Source organism: Hydra vulgaris, chromosome 03 (assembly GCF_038396675.1).
Source record: "Hydra vulgaris chromosome 03, alternate assembly HydraT2T_AEP".
Taxonomy (NCBI): Eukaryota; Metazoa; Cnidaria; class Hydrozoa; order Anthoathecata; family Hydridae; genus Hydra; species Hydra vulgaris.
Window position 1 is genome coordinate 40,804,363 of NC_088922.1, and position 8,997 is coordinate 40,813,359.

The following is an 8,997-nucleotide window of genomic DNA, read 5'->3' on the forward strand; positions in this document are numbered from 1 at the left end:
AACCAAAGTTAACGTCATTTATAAAAAAGGAATCTATGAAAGAAATTGTTTCAAAATTGGCGGCTGTAGATGGCTTTTCTATTAACGCTGTTGCAAAATCTGATTTTATAAGAAAATCTTTATCTGGTTAAGGAATGATATTACCAAAAAACCTTTCACATGTAATGAATTCGGTAAAAAGTCAATACCATCTAGCAAAACAAGGAGTGGTTAAGGAAATGACTATGCAAATTCAAGGTGACTCAAGATTCTCTATTCCAATGGACGAAAACACATCTTTAAAAGTCGTCGCTATTTGAAATTAAATGTGCATTCATTAACTAGGCTTTGGAACTTTGTGCATGATTCGAATAGTTGGTCGATTCTAGCTGAAAAAAATATTGATGTGGTTGAAAATTAATTATCCGAATTTAATTTATCTACAAAGAAGCATATGATCTCTAGTGTAACTGACGGTGCATCAGTTATGAAAAAGTATGGAAGATTAAGCGGGACGGAACATCATGGGCTACATTTAGCAGTTTGTGATGTTCTCTACAAAAAATCAGTGATTTCAAATTCATCGGGCAGTGAGTGTAATGCATCATTTTTTTTTTTATAAATTTTTTATAAATTTTAAATTTTTTTTCTTTTTTCACAACTATCTTATTAACTGGTCTTTAACTTAAATTTTCCTTAAATTATCCTATTAACTTATTTTTAGTTTTTAGAAGTTTTTAGTAATTATTATTATTATTTTTTAATCTTTTTTTACGATTTTCTTTTGATATACATTAGTAACTGGTCTTAACATACTTGTAAAATTTGTATTTATTTTTTATATGGTACAAAGTAATTTTATGTTTACATTTTAATGATTATACACGCTTGCTGATGAAAGCACGTCAGGGCGAAGTGATAAGGCAAATATTGTCTTCTTTTAGCCCCGGTCATGTAGATTTTATTTATGTAAAGCGGCATTGTCAGACTGTTAGAATTCTGATGAAAATAATAGTGAAGATGACAAGTCTGAAGAAATCGATTTTACTGAAGTAAAATCGATTTCTTCAGACTTGTCATCTTCACTATTATTGAAAATAATAGTGAAGATCTTCACTATTATTGAAAATAATAGTGAAGATTGTCACTATTATAGTGAAAATAATAGTGAAAATGACAAGTTTGAAGAAATCCATTTTACTTCAGTAAAATTGATTTCTTCAGACTTGTCATCTTCACTATTATTTTCAACTTTACTATTATTGTCAACTTCAGTGGATTTATAGTCAAGCCAAAACAACGATTTATTAAATTTACGAGACGTTGAAATCACTGACGAATTATTATGTCTCATAAGTATTGCACAAACAATTCAAAAGGTCCGAAGAATTGTATGAATGTTTCGAAATCACCAGTCAAAAATAAAATTTTACAAAAATACGCACAAATTACATACAATAAAGAACTCAAGTTAATACTGGATGTAAAGACAAGGTGGGATAGCCTTCTTGCAATGTTGGAACGATTTATTGCATTAAAAACATGTATATTAAAAGCATCGATAGATTTTAAACACAACAATATTAACAATATTTCAGAGGATGAATATTTAGTGGTGCAGACTGTAGTAACGGCGTTACAACCAATTAAAATGGGAATTGAAAGACTTGGTCGACGCATCGTATCCCTACTTGATGCAGAGGGTGTAATAGTGTTTATATTAGATGTTTTGCGCAAAAATAAAGATTGTTTTTCGGTTAAAATGCTTATGCATATGCAACAAAGAATTGTTGAAAGACGGAATAAAAATTTAGATGGCTTCATAAAAAATTTAAATAACTCATTAAACTATAAACATGAATCGGACATAGAATCTGTATTATTATTGCCTTCCAAATCAGTCCTTCAAGCTACGGCCAAAAAAATATTTTCTAAGCTATTTGTTGAAGATATTGATGGTGGTGGGAATTCCGCTGAAATTGAAGAATTAGAAAGCAGTAATGATGGGACTGAAACGTCGTTTATGGCCGAACCAAATTTAAAGATGGATGCTGCCATTACAATATCAATAGCCCTAATAGCGATATTTTTGTCCAAGCAAAATATGCAAAAGTCATCTATAATCGATTAGTGTTAAGAGAAATAAAAAATGAGATCGATGGTGTTGAAAGCAAGTAATTTATTTATTTACGTTTTAATAGTTTTATTAAGTATTAAATTAGGTTTAATGTTTAAGGATTACATTTAAAACAGTACATAACAATGAAGCTAATTTAACAAAATTAATTGCATTGAATTTGCATAGTCATTTCCTTAACCACTCCTTGTTTTGCCAGATGGTATTGACTTTTTACCAAATTCATTACATATGAAAGGTTTTTTGGCAATATCATTCCTTTACCAGATAAAGATTTTCTTATAAAATCAGATTTTGCAACAGCGTTAATAGAAAAGCCATCTACAGCCGCCAATTTTGAAACAATTTCTTCCACAGATTCCTTTTTTATAAATGACGTAATTATAGGTTGAGCATTTCTAACTTCAAATTTGTATCTTCGTATGGCCTTTTTTTCGTTACTTCATTTTTGACTTCCTTGTGAAGATTTTTTTAAATGACGAAGAAGATCACTTGTTGAAAGTTCTTTACACATTATTGTTGTTTTACATATAAAACAACAATAATGTTTATACAAGTGGCAGATTCTGTGTTTTTTTCTTTTGTAAAATTTCGCCATGCCTTTGATCCACTTGACATGATGCGGTATATTTATTATCCTATTATCTAAATAGATTAAAATATACTAAAGTATAAATATAAAACTAAAATATTACCTACAATTAAATCCCGAAATAGTGTGCTGATAGTAGATTTACATAAATTATTTTGAATTAGTTATAATTACATATATTTTAAATTGCACTAAGTTGGTTTTTCACTTATTTCACTTTTTACATACTAACTACTTTCTTTACGTAACTAATTACTTTACATCTAAGGGCATCACAGACCTGTTATTGCCTTCCTGACTTTTGTTTATTTAAGCTTTATATGCTGTAAGTTACAACATAAAATATAAATAAGTAAATCAAATCAATTTATAAATCAAATTCAATAATAATATTTTATCTATCTTAGACACAAACCAAAACTGCAAAATATTGGTGATTTAATTGCCCTTTATAATATATCTTACTAATTTTAATAGACGTTCATTACAAAAGTGAAAAGGAAGTAATTAGTACTCAAATTTTGAGTAATAATATTTTTAATATCTTTACAAATGTTTGAAATATGTTTAAAAAAATTACCGGGATTCCCGGAAAAATTAAATTGAAATCTCGAAGTAACGAGATTTCAATTAAATTTTTCCTCCGGAATCCCGTTTTTGAAACGAGATTTCAATTAAGTTTTTTACCTCCGGGATCCCGTTTTTGAAATCCTAATATACATATTTATATATATATAAATATATATATATATATATATATATATATATATATATATATATATATATATATATATATATATATATATATAGATATAAATATATATATATGCATATATATATATACATATATATATTATTGCTCTGTTCTTTAAGGACATTAATCAAAGTTAAATTCTTTTTGCTCCAAAATCCACCACTGTATACAGTGGTGGATTTTGGAGCAGATCCAGATCATGGCGACAGGCTACTATAAATAGAAAGTAGCCGGTCGTCATTATCTGGATGCTCTTTTTGTCTCTTAAATCTAGTTCATGTTAGTTTAAACTTTGCATGAATACTTTCTTCAGCAAAGTTTCCTAATCCTTAGTTATGGTATTCCACATATGACTGTACATAACGCAGAAGTATGTGAACTTTCCATATTGTATTAATTTTTTTATTTAAATTTAATGCAACTTCTTGTGCAGAAAGAAATGGACTTTTTAAGTTTGTGATTGCTTTTTTGAAGCCAGGTTGTAACTTGCTAGAAAAACAACTTTTTTACATTACAAAAATCTTTAAAACACTGAACAAGTGGAATCTAACATGTAAATGACTCTAACATTTTTATTTCAAAGGAATCTAAGTTTTCCAACATTTTGTTTAAATTGTTTTCATTTCAGTCTCTGATAGCCTCTCTGAACCTTGATAGCCTATCTGAATGATATTTTTTGACAGCCAATCATCAAATCCTGGCCAGACATCCAACAAGAAATTTCCTGGCAGTGAAACAAAGCCAATTAGTAAATGAAGTTCAGGCGAAGGAACTAGTTGCTCAATTAAAGAATCTGGATTTAGATCAATATACAAAATTCGAAGAATAATGCAGTTCATGAAGTCTTTCATGGATGATTTAACTGGTTTTTTTTCTAAATACTTATTGTACCAATAATCAATACTGCCAAGAGTTTGTTTTGTCCCTGAATCTTATGTGGATAATGCCTCACACCATAAACAAGCGTATTTCCCAAAATGCCTAGATAAGCCAAATAACACATTTCCACATTTTAGATCAAAAAGCAACATAAAAACTGACGCATTGCAAATTTAACTTTTCTATAATATGCCTCAAATTATAATTAGATTCAGGAATATCTTCAACAATAGCTAGAAATTGTGATCGTTGTACATCACTATTCAAAAATTCATCTGAATCATCATTATTCTTATGACAATCAAAGATATTGTCAATCACTTTAAAAAATGAACCTCCGCCATCCAATGAAATTCTTATAAAGGCTGAAGTTGGGTCTAAACCACGTAAACTTAACAAGACTGGCACAAAATCTTATGTATTTTGAACATATACAGGATCTCTTAAAATTACATAGCTTAAACTGTCAACAAACTCACACTTCTATACATAGTAGTAATTAGAAATATAATCTTTTAATTCAGAAAGACGACCAAAAATATTAGGCTCTATGGAAAGTTTACTTCCTAAATCTTTGCGTAGAGTAGCAACCATCTCTTTTGTTTTTATATTTGACAGCTCCAGCACATCCTGTAAATGCTTAATTATTTTAAGGGAAAGCTGCTGAACAGAACTTCTTTTTGCCTTATTTTCTGGTGTGCCAATAGTGCTAATGTGACTCTATGAGGATTTAGGATCTAAGAGGATCTAAGAGGATTTACCAAAAACTTTTTTTTTATACCTTCTCAGCTTGAAGAGAACCTAGAAAGAATGCTAATGAAATAATATTAGTCACTGCACTGGTGGGTTTACAGTTGCGAGGGTAACCAGGTGCAAGTTATGTATAGCAAAAAGAACATAAGCTAGATTCAGATTTAGGTAAATTGATTGTCTCATCTTGACATTGGCACTGGAAGACCTCCTCAAAAGAGTATTCCACTCAACCTAAATAAAAGAACTTTAATAAAAAAGAAAGTAAGAATAATAAAAATTAGGACTTAAAAATTATTAAATATATCTTGGCTACTTTAGTTCCCCATTCACTACAAGGAGAATCTCCCTTTCTAAGTCTATAAAGATTTCTTCTGCACCCAGAACAAACAACTGATAGATAGCATTCGATGTTTATCGAATATCCTGGAAAGATAAACAGCTGAACTTGTTCCTCTAAGTTTTTATTCATGTTTTTAAATGATTTAGATCTTTCGCCATATTTTTCCAAGCAACAACAGCAAGTAGAATTTATAGTTATTCAAAAAAATAAATACTAATACCAATTAGGTTAAGCGATTGAACCTGCCGCAATTTAAAACTATATAATTACCGTACTGAACTATTTTCTCATCAAAGAAATATATTAGTTTAGTTAAAATAGAGGGTACATTAGATAAAATTTTATCAAATAACTACATAAATATTAGTGAAATAAAATTTTTATTTTATTAAAGTTTTTATTATATAATTATTAAAGATGTATAAATTTGGATGCATTATATAAAAAAAAAATAATATAAAATAAATTATAAAACCTCCTTGATGAAATTTTTTTTTAGCGGTTTCCAATGATAAAAAAAATTTTAATCAACTTTTTAAGTTTGAGATTCGGCAAAAGTTAAAAAATTTTATTACAATTTTAGAATATACACTGAGGCATATTCGTTTAGACGCATCAATTTTTTTCTCTCTATCTTAATTTTTTTCTATGTATTGTCAACTGATATGCATGCAAGTTATTATCAAAATAATTGTTGTGTTGTGGGCTAATAAAAACCACAAAATGATTTTTTCTATGTGTCTTTAATAACATAATAACAAACGAGAGTATGTTTGATATACAAAAGCATATTTTTTAATTGAAATATATCTATAGACGCAATCAGGTTAATAACGGTAATTATTGATTTTTAATCACTTTTACATAAATAAATTGATAAATTTTAGTGTAATTTGATCTTTTGCTCTGCCAGTATCATTTTTATTGCATTTTACGAAATGCCTAAACAAAAGTATTTGACAGGTGCTGAAAAAATACAAATTAATTTATATCGTGGCTCAGAAATCTGACCAGCACTTTCTATACGAAAAATAGCAAGAAAAATTGGAAGATCTGACCATGTTGTACAAAACTACATTGCAAAAGGTGACAATTACGGTGTAAAAAAAGCAACAAAGGGCAACAAAGTATTAACAAATCGGCAAATTAATCGAATTCGCTTCAAAGCAACCAAAAATAAATTGAATGCAACACAAATAAAGGATAAATTATTATTGCCTGTCACCAATAAACATGTTGCACATATTCTACGTACAACACCAAACGTAAAGTGGAAGAAACTACACAAAAAACCAATGTTAAAAAAACACCATAAAATTGCTAGATTACAGTTTGCTAAAAACCATATGCATTGGACTCATGAGTGGCAAAACGTAATATTTTCAGATAAAAAAAAGTTCAATTTAGATGGTCCGGACTCTTACAGTTGTTAGTGGCATGATCTAAGAGGAATAAATGACCCACAAACAAAACGAAATTATGGAGGAGGAAGTTTAATGGTTTGGGGTGGATTTTCTTATTCAGGAAAATTGACTCTGTGTTGTGGTTTACCTAAAATGAACTCGATAAAGTATACAGAAATGTTGGATGATATTCTCATAACTTATATGGATAAAAATATGGACGATAATGCCATATTTCAGCAAGATAATGCTGCAATTCACACATCTAGGCATTCTATGAAATGGTTTAAAGACCACAAAATTCCGGTTCTGGAATGGCCAGATGTAGCCCGGACTTAAATCCAATCGAGAACGTGTGGGGAATGCCATCAAGAAAAGTTTATGACGCTAAAGCAGCTGGACACCAATTTAAAACTGTTACTGAGTTAAAGTGTAAAATCCTTGAAGCATGGTCCGAGTTGGATCAAACTACACTTCAACGACTAGTGGAGTCAATGAAAGGCAGAATTTTTGAGGTGATCCAGTGTAATGGAGGACATACGCATTACTAATTTCCATCTTTCAATGTCAAAAATATGACTGCGTCTATAGATATATTCCAATTAAAAAATGTACTTTTGTATATCAAAAATGCTCTCATGTTAATAAAGACACATAAAAAAAATTTTTGTGTGATTTTTATTAGCCCACAACACAACAATTATTTTGATAATAACTTGAATGCATATCAGTTGACAATTCATAGAAAAAAATTAAGACAAAGAGAAAAAAATTGATGCGTCTAAACGAATATGCCTCAGTGTAGTTATATTTAAAATTGTATATAGTTATATTTAAAATCACATCAACACATTTTGATTTCAGAAATAATTTTTTTTGAAACAATATGGATAATACTATTACATAGTAAGGATTTGGTTTGATTGCCACGACATAAAACCTGACGGTCTCTGTGGTTCACAGTGATGAGGCTAGTAATTCCTAGTTAAAAAAAAATGTTGACAATTTTTTGAGTTTTTTTTTTTAAAAGAGGGAATATTTGGGTTTAAAAAACGTTTTTGATAAATTTTTCAATTATAAAAAGAGTCAAATTTTCGTCAACTTAATGATATATCAAATTATTTTAAACTCAAAAAAGTTTTTCTGCAACGAATAATCGATTAAATCATGTTACTACAACGGTAGCCCATTTTTTATTTGGTTCACATTTTATGCAACATAGTGACATTTTGTAAGTAAAAAAATATTCTGGCTACCTCTGTGGTAAGATACTTCAATTCGTTTTTACGTTTGAACTGTATTGAGAACCGACTCAGACTATTCTCCTAAAACCTAATTTTTTTTTATGGTTTTAAAAAACGAAATGATAAAATAAATAAACACGCTTTAATCTTTAACAAAGCAAACTATCGCTTTAGAATTTTTATTACCGGTAAACTAAATTAATCCGGAAAATAAGAAAAAAAAATCCGATAATTAAAACATTTAATTTTGCATAAAAATAAACGAGGTTCAGAGTAACAATCATTTCAAAATGTTAAATGGTTCTTGTTTTATTAACCTACTTCCTTTTTTTGGAGTGCGATAACGCGAAATATACCAGATCTCGCTTCGAACCTTGGATCACTTGCATCTGAAGCAAGCGCTTCAACTACATTATAAAAAATAACTTTTTCAAGTCTATTATTTTTCTGTTCATTGCATAATAAAACTAATTTTAATCACACGAAGCAACATGTCTTGCTTAGCCTCGTAAAGTGGAAAATACGAGTCAAGTTGTTAGTATCTTTAATATCCTCCGACGATCAAATTTACTCACATGCTTTAGAGAATACCACTTAATAAGCCTTATTTAGTTTTTTGCTTAATTCCAGGCCTGCGCAGTTAGTTTTAAATCCTTAAGTGCCTCGTACTGCCCCAAATTACAATTAGCGAGTTGAGCTGGACCATACTGATTTTTCTATTCTTTTTATTTATTTCTTTTTAATACCTCATTTTTTAATTGTCGACAGTAACCGTCTCCATCATTAAATTCCTTAAACTCGACAACTTTAACTAAAACGAAAGTATTTTTTAGAATTTCGGTCTTTAAATAAGCTTAAACCATAGTCATTTCTTGATGTAAATGGTTTTTAAAATATTTATTACTTAATATTTTTT